This window comes from Podarcis liolepis, assembly GCF_965112155.1.
Source record: "Podarcis liolepis genome assembly, chromosome: 2".
In the NCBI taxonomy this organism is placed as follows: Eukaryota; Metazoa; Chordata; class Lepidosauria; order Squamata; family Lacertidae; genus Podarcis; species Podarcis liolepis.
Genome location: NC_139555.1, coordinates 57,780,729 through 57,803,139, shown reverse-complemented (window position 1 = coordinate 57,803,139; position 22,411 = coordinate 57,780,729). Strand labels below are relative to the sequence as shown.

The 22,411-nt window shown below is 43.5% G+C and overlaps 1 long non-coding RNA gene across 1 annotated transcript; it reads left to right on the top strand.

Moving 5' to 3' along the window:
* The first annotated feature begins 7,925 nt into the window (after nucleotides 1-7,925).
* LOC310699779 lies at nucleotides 7,926-19,861 on the top strand. Its single transcript, XR_014522245.1, has 4 exons — nucleotides 7,926-8,205; nucleotides 10,817-10,988; nucleotides 14,188-14,310; nucleotides 19,768-19,861. It is a non-coding gene; the product is annotated as an uncharacterized lncRNA (long non-coding RNA).
* Nucleotides 19,862-22,411: the final 2,550 nt, after the last annotated feature.

The following is a 22,411-nucleotide window of genomic DNA, read 5'->3' as shown; positions in this document are numbered from 1 at the left end:
CCCACTGGTTGAGAAACACTGCGCTATCCAGCAAGCAAGAGAGATTATCACATTGAAGAACATATTCCAGCTAGACAAAGGCAATTGGACGGGGGCAGGGTGGTCTCTGTTATGGGTGAGGCTCAAGGAGGCAAGGATATTGCCTGGGTAGGGGTGTTCCTTGGGGAAGGTCCCAGAGGCTGCATGAAAGGCCACATTCCCTGTGTCTAATAGGCATTGTTCTGTGAACACCTACTTTGTGTCTCCACCTCCTGGTCTAGTGCCATTCTTCTTCACAACATTCTTGCAAGGTAGGTCAGCATTTTTATCTAAGTAGTGAAAATATGCATGGAAGCTGAGAGGAGTGACTTGCCTACGGGTTCATAGCAGAGGCAAGATACGAACTCTGGACTTTTAAGTTCACCCTTCAGTTATTCAGCTACTACATTACAAACCTAGGCTCACAAAAACCCCGAGAGAGGGAAGGGAACGTAAGTGTTTCTTGTGGATGAGGCTCTCACAGTGGAAAGGGGAAAAAAAACTGCCTGCGAGAAAAGAGTAATGTAAAACTCTGGCCTCTGCAAATCTATGCATTTAGCAGGGCATAGACTTCTAACCTGGGGAAAGTGTGATTCAACATTTCCAGAAGAGGAGTCTGAAAAGCAAAATGCTAAGGACGGTTTGTTTATTTGATCTGCTCAGAACAGATGCATCTAACTAGGGTGTGACTATATATGCTTGTAGTCGTTTATGAAATGGCAAAATGGGTTTTAAAGAAAATGGATGAAGCTGTAAAGATCCACATTTACAGAGAGCCCCTGGAGACACTGCTTGCAAAAGCAATTGTTTTAATACCACTCAAAACAGGGCTTTTAAAGCTACATGCTCGGACTGCATGTTGCTCCAAAAAGTGTTGTATGTGTGCAGACATCTGTTGCTGGCAAATGAGCAGATCCAGGGCTGCTTGCCAGCTCGCCTTTTTTTGAAAGGGGAAAAAGGAGACTTGCAGTGTTAAATACATGTGTCATCACTGGGCTTCTCTCCCCGCCCGCCCCATCACAAAATCTAAATTGTCCTCTTGTGCAATCATATTAAAATGTGGGGGCTTTTTTTGGGGGGGGGAGGTAACCTCATAGCCCAGTAACGTTTATTTGAAATTGACTTCCAAGTCTTTCTGTGTATGTCACAAACAACACACAACCAAATATTCATAGCGGCAAGGGGGTTTCTCCACCAGTTATCAAGAGCAGTAAAGTGGGGTTGAGTTGCAACAGCACCTCTGGCATACAGCAGTGAATTATGTTGTTGTTTTAAATCAGAAATTCTATTCAGAGGAATTGGCTGTAGACAATTCATTGGGCATTGTTCTACTGACTCTTTAGTAGCCAGGTTGCTGCTGGTGCCGGGGGGGGGGGGTGCGACTGACTCCCTGCATCTCACAGATGGCCTTGAAGACAAAGTGGATGCTGTTCCCCCCTCCCTCTCCCACAAGTGATCCAGTTTTGGATATAATACTCCACACGGTTCTTAAGAGACTGTCTAGGAACCTCTTCCATGTAATGCGTACTTTGAGCCTTGCGTACTAAGCGGAAAGTTCCCAGTTCAAGACTTGTGGTGGGAGGCGGAGGTTTGAACTTTAATGATGAGGTGTCCATAATTGCAATGCTTTTTGTGTGATGATTGCAGTGCTTTTCCTATATAGCAAGAATGAAGAACCTGGGGCACTCCAGATGTTGTAGGGCTACAACTCCTACCACCTCAGACCATTGGCAATGCTGACTGAGGATGATAGGCGCTGGAGTCCAACAACATCTGCAGGGCCAGAGGTCATCTATCCCTGATATATAAGGTCCCAGATTCAGTTCACACTTCAGTTAAAGGATCTCAGGTAGAAAGCACTGGGGAGGTGTCCTATTAGTCACCATAGCACAAGGCTAGCCAATGTGGTGCTCTCCAGATGTTTAGAATTACAACTGCCATCAGCCTCAGCCAGCAAGGTCAGTTGCTGAGGATGAATGGAGTTATAGTCCAGAGCACACAAAGTCAGCAATCCCTACTGTATGGCAACATCCGATGTTCATCACAGCCACGGATGGACAGCTCTGTGAATCAGCTTCTGCACAATAGCCATAATGTGTAAGTCTCAGCTTTTATTTCAGTGATTAAGAGTGGAATGAAGGTAGACAAGGTAATACCTTTTGTTGCTGCTGGTGTTCAGTTAATTAAGTTAATGTGCATGCTTGAGTTGAACAGAGCCACAGTTCCATCTAAGAGAGTCATGAGAAACCCTATCTTTAGCTGCTCTCGCCCACAGAAGATGGCTTGATAGAAATTAAAACCCCTGTCTGCTGTACATCCCTTTTAAAAATCAAACCGTCAATGCAAATTCAAGGCTACATAATCCCGTATCCAGAGTTATGCAGACCTAAATCCCATTAATTTCACCGAGACTTAAGTGGGAATAGCAAGTCTCCCAAGATTGCAGCTTTAGTATATGCACATAAAATGTATAATAGGAAGAGCTGCATTCTTAGTGGAAATTAAAAGGCAGAGGATAATCAGTTGTAAGAGAGGAGTTAATAGCTGATCAATCACAGGTTTCTTAAGGGGAAAAAATCCGGGCAAAAGGAAGTAAAATGCAGTGACAAAAGAAATGTATCAGGTCTGATTGCCCATTCATTTATAGAGGTATTTTTAAGGATGATAAAAAACTAAACATAAATTATGTGTTGGAAGTCTTTCATCTTTGTGAAGCTTAGCATTCCTTAGCTTTTTATATTTGTATATAAATATTTTTCCTTGAAGCACAGTTAGCTTAATTGGAGGTAAAAGCTATTCCATTCCATTTATTGGAATGTCCTAATATGATTTCCCCTAGTTAATCATGTCTATTCCTAAATATAAGTTTCCTTTTTCTTTTCTTTCAAGTTGCTTCAAAATGAGAGGGCCTGTGTCGCTCTTTGACCTTCTGTTATATATCAGACCCTTGAAATGCAGCATTTCCAAAACGCAGCAGATGGATTTAGTAAATTACAGCCTGCAGAGGAAACGGTACCCGGAGCCGAGTTAGGATAGAGTGTGGGGTTAAATGACACTGGGAGATTTTCTCAACTGCATTCTTCTTCTTACTGGAGAATGTGGAGCATTCGCTTCCTGTGACAAGCGCAGCAGAACCCTCATTATGAGCTCCACTATGCTAAAGTTCTGGAAAGTGCATTTCCTTCAACAGGTTTCTTTTTGATATTTTGCCTCTGATGGATGGACCTGTTGTTTTCTTTTGGAAAGGGTTCTCCTGAGGGTAGAGCTTTTGAATTCTACTGGTATAGTTGAATTTGTTTGGTTTCCAGCTCACCTTCATAGGCACCAAGGCGCCTGAGATCCTGAGGCACATGAGCTTGTCAGTTCTCTGGTTGCACCAGGCAGAGATTCCCAAACTATGTGCTGGGGTCCAAAGAGTATGCCACAATATGTTTGCTACTTTCCCCTCACAGAGGTACAATTCCCAGAGTTCCTTGGGAAGAGATACTGGTAGTTAAAACTACTCTGGGAATTGTAATTCTGTGAGGCAAATAGGGGTCTCCTAATAATTGTCAAGGAGAAGGGGACGACAGAGGACGAGATGGTTGGACAGTGTTCTCGAAGCTACCAGCATGAGTTTGACCAAACTGTGGGAGGCAGTGGAAGACAGGAGTGCCTGGCGTGCTCTGGTCCATGAGGTCATGAAGAGTCGAACACAACAAAACAACAACAAATAATTGTCAGCAACCTTAACAAACTACAGTTCTCATAATTCCTTGGAGGGGCAGCCATGACTGCTCCTCTGGTTATAAATAGGAAGTGCCAGGAGGGGGGTAGGGTGGCTTAGCTATTATAAATTTGGGGAATGTAGGCACATGGTATGTCTGACTTTTTCTTTTCTTTTCATAGGTAGCACAGTGCACTTGGGATTTCAGTTTTACATCCAAGAATAGTGTTGCTACTGCTGTTGTCCCTGACAGGGGTTCAGTTCCTCCAGCTGCTGAATGACAGCCAACTCTTCATTATTTCCGGTTCTGTAACTGTCAAAGATACAGAATCCTGTCAGGGTAAAACAGAGATGGCAACCCTAACAATAACAAATAAAATTACTTAAAGCAAATATAAGGGGGGAAAGGTCCCACCATTGTAACATTCTGGAGATTATTAAATTGGCATCTGATGAGTTAATAACTCAATTTGGTTTAATAATAATAATAATAATAATAATAATAATAATAATAATAATAATTTATTATTATTTATACCCCACCCATCTGGCTGGGTTTCCCCAGCCACTCTGGGTGGCTCCAAACAGAATACTAAAAACATGATAAAACATCAAACATTAAAAACTTCCCTAAACAGGGCTGCCTTCAGATGTCTTCTAAAAGTCAGAGTTGTTTATTTCCTTGACATCTGGTGGGAGGGTATTCTGCAGGGCGGGTGCCACTACCGAAAAGACCCTCTGCTTGGTTCCCTGTAACCTCACTTCTCACAGTGAGGAGACTGCTAAAAAGCCCTGGGTGCTGGACCTCAGTGTCCGGGCTGAACGATGGGGGTGGAGCAACAAACAGGCATGGGTGAACTCACCGGAGGACTGTATTTCTAAAGAAAAACAACTTAATTGGCAATACAGGACCAGACAACATAGTTGAACATTTTTTGCTGGTCCCCACCTGGATTTGGCATGGAGGGTAAGTTGTAAGCAAGCATGACTTACAAATCATTGCACAACATCATTACTAATCACCAGGCACACCTATTAAGGCACCAGCCTTAACTTCCAGTAACCCAGATTTGTGAAGTTTGACCCAGTTGACGTTTTAGTGGTAAAGAGTGAGTTTTCCTGGGGGAAATGGTGGGGCAAATAGAAACTATGCTATGGCACTGGGTCATTGGATCAACCTGGATAGGAACAGTTATAAGAGGACTTATTATTCTGTTAAGCCTTATTTGAGTAACAAGGTCTTCCTGATTATTATTTTTTTTGTGTGTGTTCCTATAGCCCTTCTTCCTGGCTTGTTCCTGCTTCGTCTTTCAGTACTGACTCCATCCCATAGCTGCTGATTCCAAGTTCCTGGATTACCTCTGACTGCTGCCTGTGGCCAAGTCCTGCCCTGACACCTATGAGGTCACTGTCAGATGGAGAGACAAGGCTGGAAGATAATTGCACTCTTTGTCCACTACACCATGAAAAAATATGTGCTGCTAGCATGGTAGGGGCATCAATCAATAGGCATCCCTTTCAACCCTTTATATCAAAGATCCATTTGTTTACAAGAATATAAAACAAGGAGGTGAACAGTAAATGAGAGAAAGGTAGATGTGATCACAAACCCTTTCCAGGTCCATTAGCCTTAACTTCTCTTTCTAATGTTCTGCTACTATGTTTATGGCATTTCCAGGTCCAGGCTCATCCTTTCAGCTTTTATTCCATTAAGGAATTATTATTGAATTTATTGGATTGGTTATATGACAAGGGACTGAAGAGCATCTGTTAATTACTGCATGCTTCCCTGATGGTTTTCGAGTGTTGCTCCAAGTCTTGAATATCAGTAAAATGAGCTTAAGTGGCAGAAAAGCACCACCAAGATAAAAGAGATACTTTTAGGAGGATAAAGAAGGTGTCTGTGTTTATTATTTGAGTAGTTCAATTAAAAAATTGTGTTGTTGTGTGTTTTTAAAAATCTGACTTTCCCAGCAAGTTCGTGACTAAGCTTGCAAATATTTTTACTAGTACTGTTCCATAGGCTTTCACCATGTGCCATCACCATCAGTCTTGCTAAGGAAGAATTAAGTACATTACAGATAGTCTCATTATTAAGCGCTTGCAAACCGACTGCAGTTCCACTGTTCCAATCCTTTTTCGTTTGATCTAACCTGAATGGGATGATTTCCATAATACTATCTATCTGTCCCAATCCGTTGCCTTGCAAACATTTGGGTCACCGGAATACATGGTTCATAATCAGATCTTGGTGGACATTGCCGCCTGGTTAAGGATGACTCAAGGGATTTGCCGGTGTGCAAAATTAGGCTTGTAGGAGCTACCTCAACAACCACCGTCATCCGACTTCTGCCAAAAGGAAATTCTGATGCTCTTCCAGGCATGCCTCAACAAACCTATCCATTTGCAGAGCTGCTCTTACTCACCTCGGGAGTCCTCCTACCTCTGTCAACACTATTATAGTTGTCATCTGCTCCCCGCCTCTTGCAGCAATCTTTGAAGAATACTGGTTTTCAAAAGTGGCCTCTATTCCAAGCATTCAATAATATCTGGACTTAACTGGACAAATCCTACAAGGCTAGGGAAGTGGAAGAAGGATATTGTGAGATGGATCCAGTGCTTTTTTCTTCTTCTTCTAAAAAAATGTGTAGGGGTACTCTCATTTTGATTCAAGAAAACCACCATTTTATAGTTCAGATTGGGAAAAGTAAATACAGTAAATGGACAAAAGTACAAAGATTCACAAAATCTTTAGGGGTATGCGTACCCTTTCATTGCCCCAGAAAAAAAGCACTGGACGGATCTATCCTGAGTGCCTGTGACATCAGGCCCTTAGGAAATCAGTACTGCAGACAGTGCAGAGTGAATATACTGAAAGAGAACAAGTGCGATTTGTGGAGGAGGATCCTAAGGCGACGAAGGTGAATGCTAGTAGCATTCATTTTGAGCCTTCAGGATCAAGGGTGCTAAAAATCTAAATGAAGTCTACAGAAGTTCTGCAATGGAGTCAGGTAGCTGCATTTTTTAAAATACTAAAGCAGCTGTAATTAAAACAGTGCAAAGGAAATAGGGCTCTGTTGCATCAGGTGAACAAAGGATCATCTTTCTAGGCTTTTGTTTACCTTGATGTTTGCTGAAGCTGAGGCAGTCAGTGATGTACTGCAAGCAGGGAATGCAGTTACATCTTCCCAGATCCAGACTGCCATGTGATGTGGGGCTAATATAACAACAACAACAACAACAACAACAACTACTTATTTATATCCCACCCATCTGACTGGGTCTCCCCAGCCACTCTGGGCTGCTCCCAACAAAATATTAAAACACGACAAAACATCAAACATTAAAAACCTCCCTAAACAGGGCTGCCTTTGGATATCTTCTAAAAGTCAGATAGTTGTTTATTTCCTTGACATCTGATGTGAGGGCGTTCCACAAGGTGGGTGCCACTACTGAGAAGGCCTTCTGCCTGGTTCCCTGTAACCTTACCTCTCGCAGTGAGGGAACCGCCAGAAGGCCCTCGGAGCTGGACCTCAGTGTCCGGGCTGAATGATGGGGGTGGAGACGCTCCTTCAGTTATGTTGGGCTGAGGCTGTCTAGGGTTTTAAAGGTTAGCACCAACACTTTGAATCGTGCTTGCAAACGTACTGAGAGCGAAGAACAGCTAGGTTGCTTCCAGATGTGGACTTGGTGCTCCTGAGCATTGTGCTCTGCTCGCTCAGCCCATTGCTCACTGCTGCGGGTGTCACTCCATCAATGCAGTATTTCCCCCTGCCCAATATGCAGCCAGGGTTCTGCCCCACCATTTCCAATGTGCACCAGTCACCACTGGGACGGAGCCCCCACCTACTTGCAAGGCTGTGGGATGAAAGCAGCATTCTGTCTGTTTCAGGAGAGCAAGAAGAAGTTGTTTTGACTCTCTCCTGTCCAGGAGAAACATTTGCATTTTGCAGCTGGCTAGAAAGCAGAAGCCATAGCTGTCAAGTGTCCCTTATTTGAAGGGACAGTCCCTTATTCCAGCGCCATGTCCCGCTGCTGTCCCTTATTGATGGATGTCCCTTAAATGTCCCTTAAATGATGTCCCTTAAATTTCAAAGGAAGCAGCTCCTCTCCCTCCCTGCTGGCCAGGGAGGAGGGAGGCTCCAACTGTGTTGCTTGGCTGTGTTGCTCACCCAATAAGAAGTCTAAGAATGACGGGGGTGGAGCTTGCATGCCTTGTGTGTGGCTAGTTAATGCAAGCTGAGGGGGTTTTTGAATGCTGGACGCCATTTTGTTGCACGTGCTGCTGCAAACTTTGCAGTGCAAAGCCAGGCCGGGGAGCCATCTTAAGTTGAGGCTGCATACGCCTTGTGGTGCATGTGATTCAGATTCTATTCAGTTGAACCTCTGGTTACAAAGTTGGTTGGACAGTGTTCTCGAAGCTACCAGCATGAGTTTGACCAGACTGCAGGAGGACAGGAAGACTGGAGTGCCTGAAACAGGTGAGGCTGCAGGTCCCTTATTTTGGCTGCTGGTCCCTTATTTTCAAATCTGTAAGTTGACAGCTATGGCAGAAGCCCTTGAGCACCTAGGGCAAGGACTACATGCATAGTATTATTCATAGATCATGTTATTAAAGATCTCAAGAAGCTGATGGGATGAAAATAATCAGACAGTTTTGTAGCTGACTGTGATGAAATGCAGTGGAGTGTTATAACTGCAGTCCACAGATCCCATTGAATTCAGTGTGGCCTACTGCTTAGCAAGCATGCATAAAATCAGACTGTATGTACGTAACCCCCCCCCCCATAAGAGTGTAATCAGAGGGTTTGCAGGAAATCATAGAGTATAATCAGACAGTATGCTGGAAATCATGCTAAACTGAAACAATTGCACCTTGGCATTTTTACCGCTAAAAAAAAAATCAAATTAGTGCTGCTAAACTGAGTGCTATATTACTGATTGGAGCAGCATAGTGAAACTTACCACCCTAAGTGAAGGTAACACACCTGGTGACAAGGAGCAACTTTTGTGATAACAGAGTACATGTCACCTGAAGCTATAGTGTGGAGATAAAGATTTTAGGCACCACAATTTCTTTGCTTCCTGCAATACCTAGTTATAGAAGCCACCCACAGAGGCAGCTGTTCCTTTAGTGTTCCACATGGCACAGAAATGAATCCAAGCTGTGAATATGATTATTGCAGAATGATTATTGTTCAACACTAGAGCTGCAACAAATAATTGAATAATCAGTTAGAGTAATCCATCAAAACTGTTGCTGCGCAATGCAATGCATGTCTACTTGCATAGTAGTAATAATAAAATTATTATTCATTACATCTGAAGACAGCCCTGTACCAGGAAGTTTATAATGTCTGATGCTTTATTATGTTTTATATATTCTGTAAGAGTGGCTGGTGAAACCCAGCCAGATGGGCAGGGTATAAATAAAAAATAAAAAATAAAAAAATTATTATAATTAATTATTATTATTACTCAGAAGTAAGTCCCATGGAAGTCACTGAAACTTACTCTCATGTCAGTGTAAATAACTATTTTACACAGAAGTAAATCTTATTTGGGACGCGGGTGGTGCTGTGGTCTAAACCACAGAGCCTAGGGCTTGCCGATCAGAAGGTCGGCAGTTTGAATCCCCGTGACGGGGTGAGCTCCCATTGCTGGTCCCTGATCCTGCCAACCTAGCAGTTCAAAAGCACATCAAAGTACAAGTAGAAAAATAGGTACCGCTCCAGTGGGAAGGTAAACGGCATTTCCGTGCACTGCTCTGGTTCGCCAGAAGCGGCTTAGTCATGCTGGCCACATGACCCGGAAGCTGTATGCCGGCTCCCTCAGCCAATAAAGTGAGATGAGTGTTGCAACCCCAGAGTTGGCCACGACTGGACCTGACGGTCAGGAGTCCCTTTACCTTTAAATCTTATTGAATTAAATGGGTCTGACTCCTAGGTAAGTGAGGTCAGGAGTGCAGTCTTAATTGACTAAATAATTGCCTTGAATGAAGCAGATTTAACTTAAGAATTATGTGGCAAGCATTGTCTTAGAATAGGCATTCCACCTGCATCTCTCACAAAGGAGAGGCTGCCTCTTCTAAGATGATGCTTGCTATGACATATGTGTTTCATCCATGTGCAAATTTTAACAATAGATTAAACAGATCAAGACACTCATGTCTCACTAACTAAGATTTTCTTAACTAGGTTACAACACTGTTGGTCATTCTTAGCATATTGGATTTGAAGTTGCTTTACCACCAAATATGCTGCTTTCCCACCAATGTTGTCCCCCAGTTTCAGTGAAAAGATGAACTTGGGTGTGGTTGTGGCTGCTGTAGAACTTCTGCACTTTGAGACTGGAATTGGCACATTGCATCCACGGGGCTGAGTAAAAGAGCCCTAGGTTAGCAGATAATCATCCTAGTTTGGGCTATTCACTGTCTAGGTAGGCCACTATCAGATGTCTTGTACTGCCTTGATGATGGATTTGTTGTACTTTCCTGTACTTTCCTGGTAACCTTTGTAGTATTAACATGTTCTTCCTCATAAACCATAACATGAGATAACTCTTTTTATGGGGCATCTACCCAACACTTGCATCAGCTTGTTGTTTCCTTATGCTTCTTCTGATTTTATTTTTTTAAAAAAGAAGAGTTGTGCAATCTTGGTTGCTACTCTTTTGCATACTCTCTATTACGCCGCGATGTAGTTGAGTCTATCGTGAGACACATTCTCTTTGGCATAGAGCTGAGCCAAACGATTTGCTCTGCTCTCTTGCTAGCACTGGGTGGCGGCCCAGCAATGGGTGGTGCCCACTGAAAATGGCAGGGTCGAAGGCAGGGAGACCAGCAGTTGGTGGAGCCTTAGCCAATGACAGGCAGGGCAACTTCTGGTAGGTTACAAATAAGGCGGCAGGCAGCTTGGGGCTCTCTGAGGGCTGACAGAGCCTTAATGGAGCAGCCTTCACTGGTGGTTGGGCAAAAGCAGCAAGCATTCATCCTTTGGGTGATGATGAATGCTAGTAATTTTTTGTGGTCTCAGGATGTTTATCATTACAAGAATATGGCAGAGGGTAACATTGCGTTCTCTTCTTTTACAGAACAAGCTTTGCCGCTGCTTCAAGTAGCGACAGGGTTGCAAGGAGCACACCTTCCCATTCTTCAGCCCTATATAATGGGGCAAATCCTTATCTCCCGCAACCCCATAGATCAAGCTTAAGAGGTGGGGAGAGCCAGCCACCCATCAATCATATGACATTGCAATTACATCAGGTGAATTATTTTTGAAAAATGCTCTGCATGTAAACTCTGCACTGTGCAGCAAGCTATGCAAGCCCTGGCCACCAGCTGATCACCAGGGTTTTCATGCACAGTGCTATGCAAGCTCCGATGACCAGCCGCACTGTGCCATAGTATAAAATGCCCCATAGGGAACACTGCTATATCATGATGGGAACAGATGGCTACCCCAAACAGCCTTGGCAAGGTGTGTGTGTGTAAATGTGGACATGCACCTTTGTAAACTACCCTGAGGTAGCTTGCTCAGCTGCCTAATCCTATCAAGTAGTAAGGGTTTTCTTTTCTTTTCTTTCACATATCAGCTGCCATTGTTTGGTAGAATGTGTGGTAAACTGATCATCTAGAAATTCAGTGTTTGTGGCAACTTCCTGCTGCTTTTTACAGCATGTTTGTATCATGCCATTATGCTAGTTCAGTACTTCACCACTCTTGGCAGATTTTTACCATTTCTTTAGAGGAAACAGTCAAACATCTGCTCTTCTTTAACAAGTCTGTGTGTGAGATTCAGTGTGTGTATGTATTAAGCTTGGGTACCAGAAGACACATAAAACATCGTTGACTTAGACTGCAATTCCCGGTTCTCTTCCTTTTTGAGGAAGTCGTTGAAGAAGGAAGCCAATGTTAATTTTTTTGGCTAATTATCCATTTAATATCTGCGTTTGGGAAAATTTCAAGGCCACTGTCTGGACCACCACCCAGACACTTATGGCAGGAACTTTAGGGATTTTAAGATTTCATGTTGCAAATCAAACTGCTTGGCTTACCAAAAGTTTATCTCATGGATATATAAAGAAATTCTGAACTCAGGACCAGGACACCAGAAAGGGGGGAGGGGTGGATACATTTTAAATTTTGTTCTGATTGTTCTTCATGTTTGCTTACTCTGTTGCCTGCAAGATCCTAGCTGCCATATTTTTACTCCCATCCACCATGACACCTCAGGGCCCAATTGTTTGTGAAGCAGCTCACTTATTAACTTCTGGACTTCTTTCCAGTCTTCTGAAGGTTTCAGCTTCACATAGCCAGCCATCTTCAACAATTTGTCACTCATACCTATTTTAGATGGAAAGGAGCCAGAAATTCATGAACAGGATGCTTTAGCACCCTAATAAAGCTGTGTCTACACCTATTTCCCATCTCCCATTTTGTGTTTATACCCCCGGCCATTTTTCACCGGTTCCTTTTTTGCACACATAGCTCAGTTACAGAACTTGAGTAAAATACCGGTAATTTGAAGAAAGGGAGTAAGAGTCACAGTGAGAAGACTTGCAGCGGGGGGGGGGGGGGCACTTAGTAAGGAAAAGCTCTATCCTCTTGGCAGATATGGAAGACCGATATAACTCCACGAGCATATGTACTAACCTACTCCAGGCTTTTCCTTGATAAATTAAATTCAGAGCTTTTTCAAAGTAGTTCTTCTTTCAAGTAGACACATTGACTTCTGTTTCAAGCCAGCAACCTTGCAGAAATCAATGCATTTTGAGGTCAGTTCAGTTGTTATGCAGAGCACTGCAGGAAATTTGAGTTCCTAGCTTTGCCCTCCTTATGATGGAGAAGAGGTGAGGAACTTGATACAGCCAGTGGGCTGGATTCTGACCTCCCTCAACCCCCAGGGGGCATTTTGACAGATGGGTGGGATCACTCACCTGCCAAGCACCTGACATCACCTTGATGTCAAGTGAAGTGTGTTCATTTGCCTGCACCATTTGAATCAAACTGCATGGGCAGGTTTGCAGGAGCTTCTGACCACCTCATTGGCAGCAGGTGCAAATCCACTTTCTGAAGGGAGCCATACCTTTACCTGCTCTGCCCACCTGATGGTATGCATGGCATCAAATGTAGGGCAGGTGGATGGGATTGAGAGAAAATAGCTTCATTGAGTCTGTGGCCCACAAGGTCCTCACCACTGGGCTAGGGCAAATGCCCATGCAAGTGAAGGGCCTTGTCACCAGGCCATGCCATTCTTGCACCTTTGCTTTGTAACATTTGTGCAAATGTAAAGTGGCTTGATATTAGCAAAGTACAGTGGTACCTCGGGTTACATACGCTTCAGGTTACATACGCTTCAGGTTACAGACTCCGCTAACCCAGAAATATTACCTCGGGTTAAGAACTTTGCTTCAGGATGAGAACAGAAATCATGCTCCGGCGGCGCAGCAGCAGCGGGAGGCCCCATTAGCTAAAGTGATGCTTCAGGTTAAGAACAGTTTCAGGTTAAGAATGGACCTCCGGAACGAATTAAGTACTTAACCTGAGGTACCACTGTATGTATACCCCACCCTCAGATAGTGGACTGTTGGTTTGCAAGAGGGACGAGACACAACTTGATGATAGCACATCACATTCTATGCCTTGCATAACATCTAGCCAAGCGCTGATCATCTGTAAAATGAGAATTATAACATTGGCACAGGGATCTTTCTGGGTTGTGATTGATGAAGGAATGCATGTGCCTTCAGACTGATTCTAACATCCAGTGGTAAAGTCCAGGCGCATCAAAGAAGTCAAAGAAGTCTAGATGCATCAAAGAAGCATTTCAGTTAAACGCATTGCAAACTTTGTATGAGAAATCAGGTTGGCAAAAACAGAACTCCACAGCGCCATCTGGTGTCACAGTGTTATAATGCATATACAACGCATATAAAGCGCTTTTTCTTTGCCAATGTAGCTGAGTCTCAGATTTCAGGTTTTCCGGATCATGATGAACCCTGAATCCAGGTTTCACGAAGGTTTTTATCCTCAATGTGGCCAGGAGAGGGACCACAAGTTGCATCCTCATCTGGCAACCTTCCCTGGAGCAATGTGTTCCTTCTCAGCACCAGGCAGAGAAGATGTTCTCCTCACTCATGCAGGAATCCCCAGCGCATGACCCCTTCCTTTCATTGCTGACAACACTTCTCTTTATAGACTAAGTTTGCCCAAAATGACCATGATGGCAGGGGGAAATACTTTGAGTTTCTTTTTTAATTGTCGATTTCCTTTGCTTAAGTAATGCTAACGCTGTAGTTCTAATGAAACTATGAATTATGAGGTCATAAATCTAAAGATGCTGTGAGTACCACAATGTGGGATGCGAAACAAATAAGCCCTATGGTGTTTATTATATTACACCTTGCTTTGCACAGATGTTATCTATGCTACTTTAAATTATATTGTATTGCTTTCCTTTCAGTCATGACAAAGCATAAGTTGTGAACAAGAATACTGAGAATCCAACCTGAGGGGAAATAAGGAAGAAGGCTGAGCTGAGAGCTTGGAAGTCCCTGAATTCTCAATTCAGCAGTAAATTGACACGGTGGGCCTTGACAGGACACTACACTCTCTCCCAGCCCCCTACAAAGCTGACAATAATGGGGAGCGAAATTAATACTGGTCTTTCTTGCAGGGCTGATTTCAGTCTTACTGAGATATTGTATCTGAAGCACTCTGAACATGGAAATGTGCTGTGTGTAAAAGCAAATTATGATGATCTCCATGCACTGCTTGCCAATCAGTCAATATTTAAAAACTGATAAGGGTTCAAGCCTTATTTTAAATTTCAATAATAAGCAAAATACTTCTAATGAAAAATAAAAAGCTTATTTCTGGGCTCTAACAGCTTGATTGTATGTAACACACTCCAAACACTTCAGAGTTATCCAGAACCAAGTAGAAATAAGGGACATTAAACTGGTCCATTGGGGGGCCCTCCAATTTCTGGTGGACCACTTAGCGTTTGGAGTCTTGCGAAGAAAGGATTAGGTGTGCTTTGGTCTCAACCAGTGCATCAGGCACTTCTAATGCCATAGAGTATATAGAGGAGCACTAAGTACAGATGCCAACCTAGCAGTACGAAAGCATGTCACAGTGCAAGTAGATAAATAGGTACCACTCCGGCGGGAAGGTAAACGGTGTTTCCGTGCGCTGCTCTGGTTCACCAGAAGCGGCTTAGTCATGCTGGCCACATCCCTCGGCCAATAAAGCGAGATGAGCACCGCAACCCCAGAGTCGGTCACGACTGGACCTAATGGTGAGGGGTGCCTTTACCTTTACCTTAAGTACAGATGAGGTATGCCATTAGACTATGCAAAGTGTCAGCCCCCCCTGTTCTAGAAGAATGTCAGCCTTCAGCCAGTTATCTGCATGTCATTTTCCTGTAGCTGTCGCCCCATTGGAAATCAATGCCCTTTGCCTTAAGTAATGCATTTGACATACAACCCGGCAATAATACAGACCGATCTAATGGGAGAGTGTATCCATTAGCCTTTTAGACAGACCAATTTCCTTCAAAACGAGTAGCTTGCAGTAAGGTTGTTCACACAGCTTATTTGAAGGCCTAAATCAGCCCATATCCAGGTGCTCAGGGCCTAAAAACGTGAGATCTGTGCACAAGGGAAAAAAATTGTTCAGGAGTTGTTGACACTATTGCATTCAGCAAGCTGTTTCTATACATGTGCACCTGTTAAAGTCACAAAACAGGGGGGTGTTGCATAGTGGCCATCGTATTAGGAGGTGTGCAGCAGCAGGGGTTTGGGTTCTCTGTGTTTATATTGGGCTTTCAGAGGGCTCCCGTGGGCTGCCACACAAGAGCGTGGATGTTCTGAAATTCTGACACCATCAGCAGGAGGAGCTGAGGCAGGCAGACAATGCAATTAATCATAGTAGATAGCAGAAGGTGCTAGGCTTCCTACACCCCCTAGTGGACGGCTATGGAATGGTCAAGGTACTTGGCACAGTAAGCTTCTGCAAAAAGTGGGTGTTTCTTTTTTTAAAGCAACTTATACCATCACCACCACCACCACCACTACTACTACTAATAAATAATTGTCCACCCTTCACCCTAAGGTCTCAAGCAGCTTACAGCATTAAAACATAATATTAAAAACAATTTAAAACAACCTACAGAGCCGGAGTGTGAGCTGTACCATTACATAGCCAGGCTAAGCATCATTTCTGTTCAGAAACAGAACCATATGGAATATTGCAATGCTTTAATATGCTCTAGAATCATTACCTGGTGGGCTACTACGATGAGACACAGACTGTTAATTATGCCAAAACAACAAAACAAAACCCCAGAATGTATAATTATGTCTTCAGCAAAATACTTACCTTTTTTTTTGTATGAGTTGCAACTTTTTTTTTTTTGTTTAGTCGTTTAGTCGTGTCCGACTCTTCGTGACCCCATGGACCAGAGCACACCAGGCACTCCTGTCTTCCACTGCCTCCCACAGTTTGGTTAGACACATGTTGCTAGCTTCAAGAACACTGTCCAACCATCTTGTCCTCTGTGGTCCCCTTGCGCCCTCCATCTTTCCCAGCATCAGGGTCTTTTCCAGGGAGTCTTCTCTTCTCAAGAGGTGGCCAAAGTACTGGAGCCTCAGCTTCAGGATCTGTCCTTCCAGTGAGCACTCAGGGCTGATTTCCTTAAGAATGGATAGGTTTGGTCTTCTTGCAGTCCATGGGACTCTCAAGAGTCTCCTCCAGCACCATAATTCAAAAGCATCAATTCTTTGGAGATTAGCCTTCTTTATGGTCTAGCTCTCACTTCCATACATCACTGATACTGAATATTAAAACAGTTTTCTTTCACATTGCCATCATTCCTGTGCTCAGGCACACGGTCCAGAATCTGTTCCTCTGTTCTCTGACTACATTAATTTTTCTCCCATTTCTTTTCAATTTTTTCATGAGTTAGTTCTTCAATAATTTCTGCCAATACATTTTATGTTTCTTCCACCTAACAAAGTTTACACCCTGCTGAAATTAAATTGAAAGTTAGATTTTCACCGAAGAAGAAAAGGCAAGATACAGAGTAAATTTGAGGATCGATTCCTTGGCGATACTATATACAATTCTCTGTCTCAGGCAAAAAAGAACAGAAGTGCTCTGAAACTTGCAATTTGTCTGGCAGGAGGGGAAATTTTTCTTTGCTTGCTAGTTTTGGAAAGGTCCTTATGAATAGATGCCATCCAGGACAGAGAGCATGACTAAGCAGCCAGAGAAAGGGAGCAAATATTAAGTATGCTGAACTACAGCCAGTAATGGTCCCTACTGATGAAATGCTGCATTTTTATGACCTGGTATAATTTGTAGCATGAAGCTACCCAGAGTCAGGCTTTGGAGAAGAAGTCATTAGCCTTTCAGAAGTTGCAAGAGTGACACCATGAGAGCAATGCATGTCTTAGCCTTCAGGTGACAATATACGCAGTCTTCTGCTCTTGCGAGTTCTGGGGTCACTCCATGTTGCTAATGCAGTCTTCCTCAACCTTGGCCCTCCAGATGTTTTGGGCTTACAACTCACATAATCCCTAGCTAGCAGGACCAGTGGTCAGGGATGGTGGGAATGGTTGCCTCCAAAACATATAGGGGGCTGAGGTTGAGGAAGCCTGTGCTAATGGCACTGAGTCATGCTTGCATTTCATTCTGCAGCACAAAATGTGATGGTTCAACGTTAAATCCTTCGCCAAAGTCAGAGACTATGGCATCCTAATTTTGCTAGGATTAGAATCAGGGTTGCGTAAAACCAGTCCTTTGGATAAATTGTATTCACCAGCCAATTCTAAAATGCTCTTCCTTGCCACTACTTGTGGAACACTATAATTGGATTGATTATAGGCTGCCTTTTTTCTGTGAAATGGGCCAGACTTTTGGGACATTGGAGCAGAAAAGATCTGGAGCATTACAGAAAGTTACATTCCAGCTTTGCATTCTAGGAATTCTACAGGACCCAAAAGAACAAGAATATGTTGGATAGAATGTCACAGTTCTAGCAATAGAGCTGCCATAATTTGCTATCAGGGATGGGGTGTGTGTGTCAGGGTAGAGAGAGAGGAGACTTCCATCCACCCTGCAGGTCCCCAGGAACCATTTATATGGCCATGGATTCACGAGCCGGCCAATGGCTCTAACTGGAGCAGCATCCTTCAAACTGGGATTTTCCTAGGTTCATAAATCAGTGGACCATGGGGGATTCTAGCTCCCCCCCCTTGAAGTTTGAAGTCAACCTTCTTCATTTGCAGGGACTGTCCTGTTTGTGCAGAGATGCGTCCCATTCATATACAGTGGTACCTCGGGTTACATATGCTTCAGGTTACAGACTCCGCTAATCCAGAAATATTACCTTGGGTTAAGAACTTTGCTTCAGGATGAGAACAGAAATTGTGCTCCGGCGGCACGGCAGCAGCAGGAGGCCCCATTAGCTAAAGTGGTGCTTCAGGTTAAGAATGGACCTCTGGTACGAATTAAGTTCTTAACCCGAGGTACCACTGTAATCATAACTTGCTTCTAAGTTAAAGGTTTAGGATCAGGAGATGGAAGTGGAAATCAAATGTTAAAGATGCACAGCAGATTCTGCCCCTTCTGTTTGCATACAACTGGGTGAATGGGAGGCAGTATAAGAAGAAAAGGTACCAAACTCTTAAGGGGGTCTGTGGATCTTTCCATAATATGGGCCCTGCACTGCAGGCGGATTAAAGGAAAGCTACATGGCTGGAGGATTAAGTTACATTTAAGAAGGCACCTAAAAATTTAGGGGTGGTGTGCCTTCATTGTCTATTCGCCAGACAATGTAGGCCCTGGAAATGGTCCTTAACATCTTCCCTATACCGTATTATGTTGAGACATGCAGTGTATTTAAAGTCTTAAAAGAAGACCCCCTCCCCCACTCAGAAAAGCTCCACACCCTTCTCCCATAACAAATAAGAAAACCTTTACTTGGTGGTTTTTAATGAAAATGCCATTTTGTCGTTCTAATGGCCAACAGCTGGGGAAATGAATGCTTTTCTCCTTCATCATCTAAAAACTTATTTGGAAGAGTATTGGTTTGTGGCTCTACTGGGTAACTTTGCTGATGATCTGATTTTAAAAGTCATTTAATTTCTTCTAAGACCACAGTGGTTACCATAGAAATACATTTGCTGCAAAACAAGGAATAATTAGTATACATTTGTTTCTTCATATCCCTTAATTTCTTCCATTCAGGGTCTTAAGCATATAATTAAAGGGATTATTTGGCTTTTTGATCCCCCCCCCAATTCGTTTAAAGACCATACTCTTGTGTCGGCAGCGCCTAAGTCACATTGAGTAATCAGTCCAATCTGTTTGTCTACATGGATAAAAACGTCATGTTTTCCGCTGAAAACTCAGAAATGTAAGTAGCAACGAATTTTAGGATTTTTGTTTGTGTGTAAACAAGTAAAGCAACTGATTTACACAGGTAACGCTATAACCCAATGTTGTTAGAGGAGGTACTCCTAAAGAGCGCTTTATGAGTGCGAAGCTCTCCTGTATTTGCAGCTTTCTCTATTTGTGGAATGGCTGCTTCAAAGGCGGGGGAGGAAGTTGGCAGCAAGAAACTGATGCATGAAGCAGCATACATGGGAGGAGGTGGAGAGGATGTGAGGGACAATTGGATCAGCCCCAAGGTGTATTTGCCAATCAGACGTGTGTGGAAAACATTTCTCACTGGATCTCTCAGCAGAGACAGAAAGAACATATGGTGAAAATGGACAATCGCGTTTTAGTTGACTCAACACATGTTCTGTCGTGGCGAAGTCTATTTAAACAACCCTACTTTGCAGATAGAAAATGAAGGCTGCAATCCTCTGTGGGCTTGCCCAGAGTAAGGCCCATTGAATTTAGAGGAACTTAAACATGTATTGGATTGCATCATGCATCCATCCTACACCCAGAACCTATTATTTGCACATTTTTTTCCTAATTTATTTCAGTTGCAAAATATTTTTGTTTTCTTGGCTTGTTTATCCAACAGGGAATTTAGCGGTGGAAGAAAATGAATGAATGCGGCGATATAGCAGAAGGAGGGGTGAAAACAGCGTAGAAGGATTACAAATAAGCAGATGGAGGTAAGTCATGTTCCAGCTGAAGTTGTCCAGCCGACCTGTTAAGGAGCCTTTTGAAGATGTTAGTGGGATGTTTTTAAGCATTTATTTAATAGTAGAGAAGATTCGATTTAATACTTGTACAGTATTCCTCATTTCGAACAACAAATGTTGAGCGCAAAGCAGCTCACGATAACATTAACAAAGCAACACACATTGCAAGCACTATATTATCAAACACTGTGGCATATTAATAAAGCAAACAGCAGCAACACATTCACCAAAACAATGAATACAATTCAATAAAGTCATTATAATTCAAAATATGAAAATGAAAGATTGAGAAAAAATTGGGAAGGGGAAAGAGAAAGAAAACGTGTGAAGTGTTTCAGATAGGCCAGGCCTTCCCAAGAAAAGCTGCCATGGACCTTTGAAAGCTCATTGGGTACAGCATGAGACTCTAAATCTCAGAGTTGTGGATTCGAGCCCCATGTTGGGCAAAAGATTCCTGCATTGCAGGGGGTTGGACTAAATGACCCTCATCGTCACTTAGAATTCTGTTTTTCTTTTCCACATCAATAGCTCTTATTTATTTCCTAGGGAAACAAGAATGCAGTCATGCAGAGAAAGAGAAAGAGAAAGAGAAAGAGAAAGAGAAAGAGAAAGAGAGAAAGAAAGAGAAAGAGAGAAAGAGAGAAAGAGAGAGAGAGAGAAAGAAAGAAAGAAAGAAAGAAAGAAAGAAAGAAAGAAGCAGAAACAGCTACTGTGTCCAGGGCTTAAGTAGACCAGGGTTTATTTAGTGCTTATTTAATGTTATTATTTGTATTGCACCTTTCTCCCATCCTGGAAAGTCATCTGCATGTGGTTTTTAGGTACTGACCAAACCAAAAGCTGCTTAGCTTCAGCAAGATGTTGGAACCCCAAAAACAGAATCTGATTTCAGTACCAGTGTGGGAAAATGATTGCTTGTACATGAGAGCATGAGCAAAGTTCTTATTGTTACAGGGTGATCTCATAGCTAGAAGCATCCTTGGAGCATGAATAGCGCGTGAACAGCTCGTGCTGTCCCATATGATTGGCTAACGTAGTATGGTCTGATCGCTCGCATGGTTTAGTACCAAGGTCTTTATCTGCTGGCTAGAACAAATTGCTTGACTTGTATTTTTTGTATCTTTTCTATTTCACACATTTCACACAATAAAAGCTGGGCAGCGATTAGCCCTAGTAGCAGCCATAATTCGGAACCTATCTTGGTGTGAGACTGATTTTTCTCTGGATGCCGAGCTGTAACTCGACAATTGGTGCCCCGTGTGATTGCCTTCGGACTTCACGTTGTTTTTCATTATTCAGCACTCACCAACACGTCGTTCATCCACGTAGTGGATCCCTGGTGAGTGCTCCCGTGTGACTGTTTGTTTTTCATTATTCAGCACTCACCTACACGTCGTTCATCCACGTAGTGGATCCCTGGTGAGTGCTCCCGTGTGTACAACGTTCAGCTCTCACCTCGCCCCGCAAGGGCTGCAGACGCGTCGATCATCCACGTAGTGGATCCCCGGTGAGAGCTCCCGTGTGAATGTGATTCTGGACTACGTTACGGACTTATCAGCACTTATCTCCGCCCGGACCGGGCAAAAAGGCGCCTTCCTCATCCTCCTACGGATCCCTCGGTAAGTGCTCCCTGCTCTTTTTGCAACTCTTGCAATCATGGGAAAATCTCTCTCTGCACCACAGAAAAAATTTTTTAAAGACCTTAAATTCCTTTTGGCCAGTAACAACCTTGCTGTTCGGAAAGCTGACCTTAAGTCCCTTATAAAAGCCCTGGACACTCACTGTCCGTGGTTCCCCCAGGACGGAAATTGGGAGTTAGACGATTGGAAAAAAATTGGACACTTCTTTCAAAATCATCCGCAGATTGATGTAAAGGTTTTGCATGCCTGGAGTAACGTCTACAAAGCTATGTCGTGCTTAACTCCTTCAAACATTCTTCTGGCTGCTGCAACAGCTTCTTCAAACGCCCCCCCGGTTCCCGCTTTGCCTGCCTCAAACCTACCTCCTAAACCGCCGCCTCCTCCTGTCACTCCCCTGCATTCTTCAAATTCTGCAGCACCCCCCGTTCTTCCACCTCCTCCGCCCAAGGCATTTGGCACTGCTCCTACTACTACTCTTCAAGAATCTCTCCGTGCCGCCGCTCCGTTGCTTGCCTTTGATTCAGACAGTCCAACTCTCCCAGCCCCCGTCATGCTGATCCAAACCGATGTTCTCGATGGGCTGACGGGAGGAGGCAATTTTCTTACTGCTGCCCAACAGCTAACTCTCCATCCTCAGTATTGGGAGGCCACCACAGCCTCAGCCCAAGAGGCTCTGGCCTCTGTTCCTGATGACAGGAATGAGCGAGATGGCCGATGGAGAAGCATCAGACAGGATCCTGCAAAGCCCTATGGACAATTTGTTGATCGCTTGTACAATACCTTCAAGCGGCAAGTTCAGGACCTGGCAGCACAAGAAGCGATTGTTTGCCAGCTCCCGTTTGATCATACACATGAGGACTCTAAGCAAGCGCTGCGCCTTCTA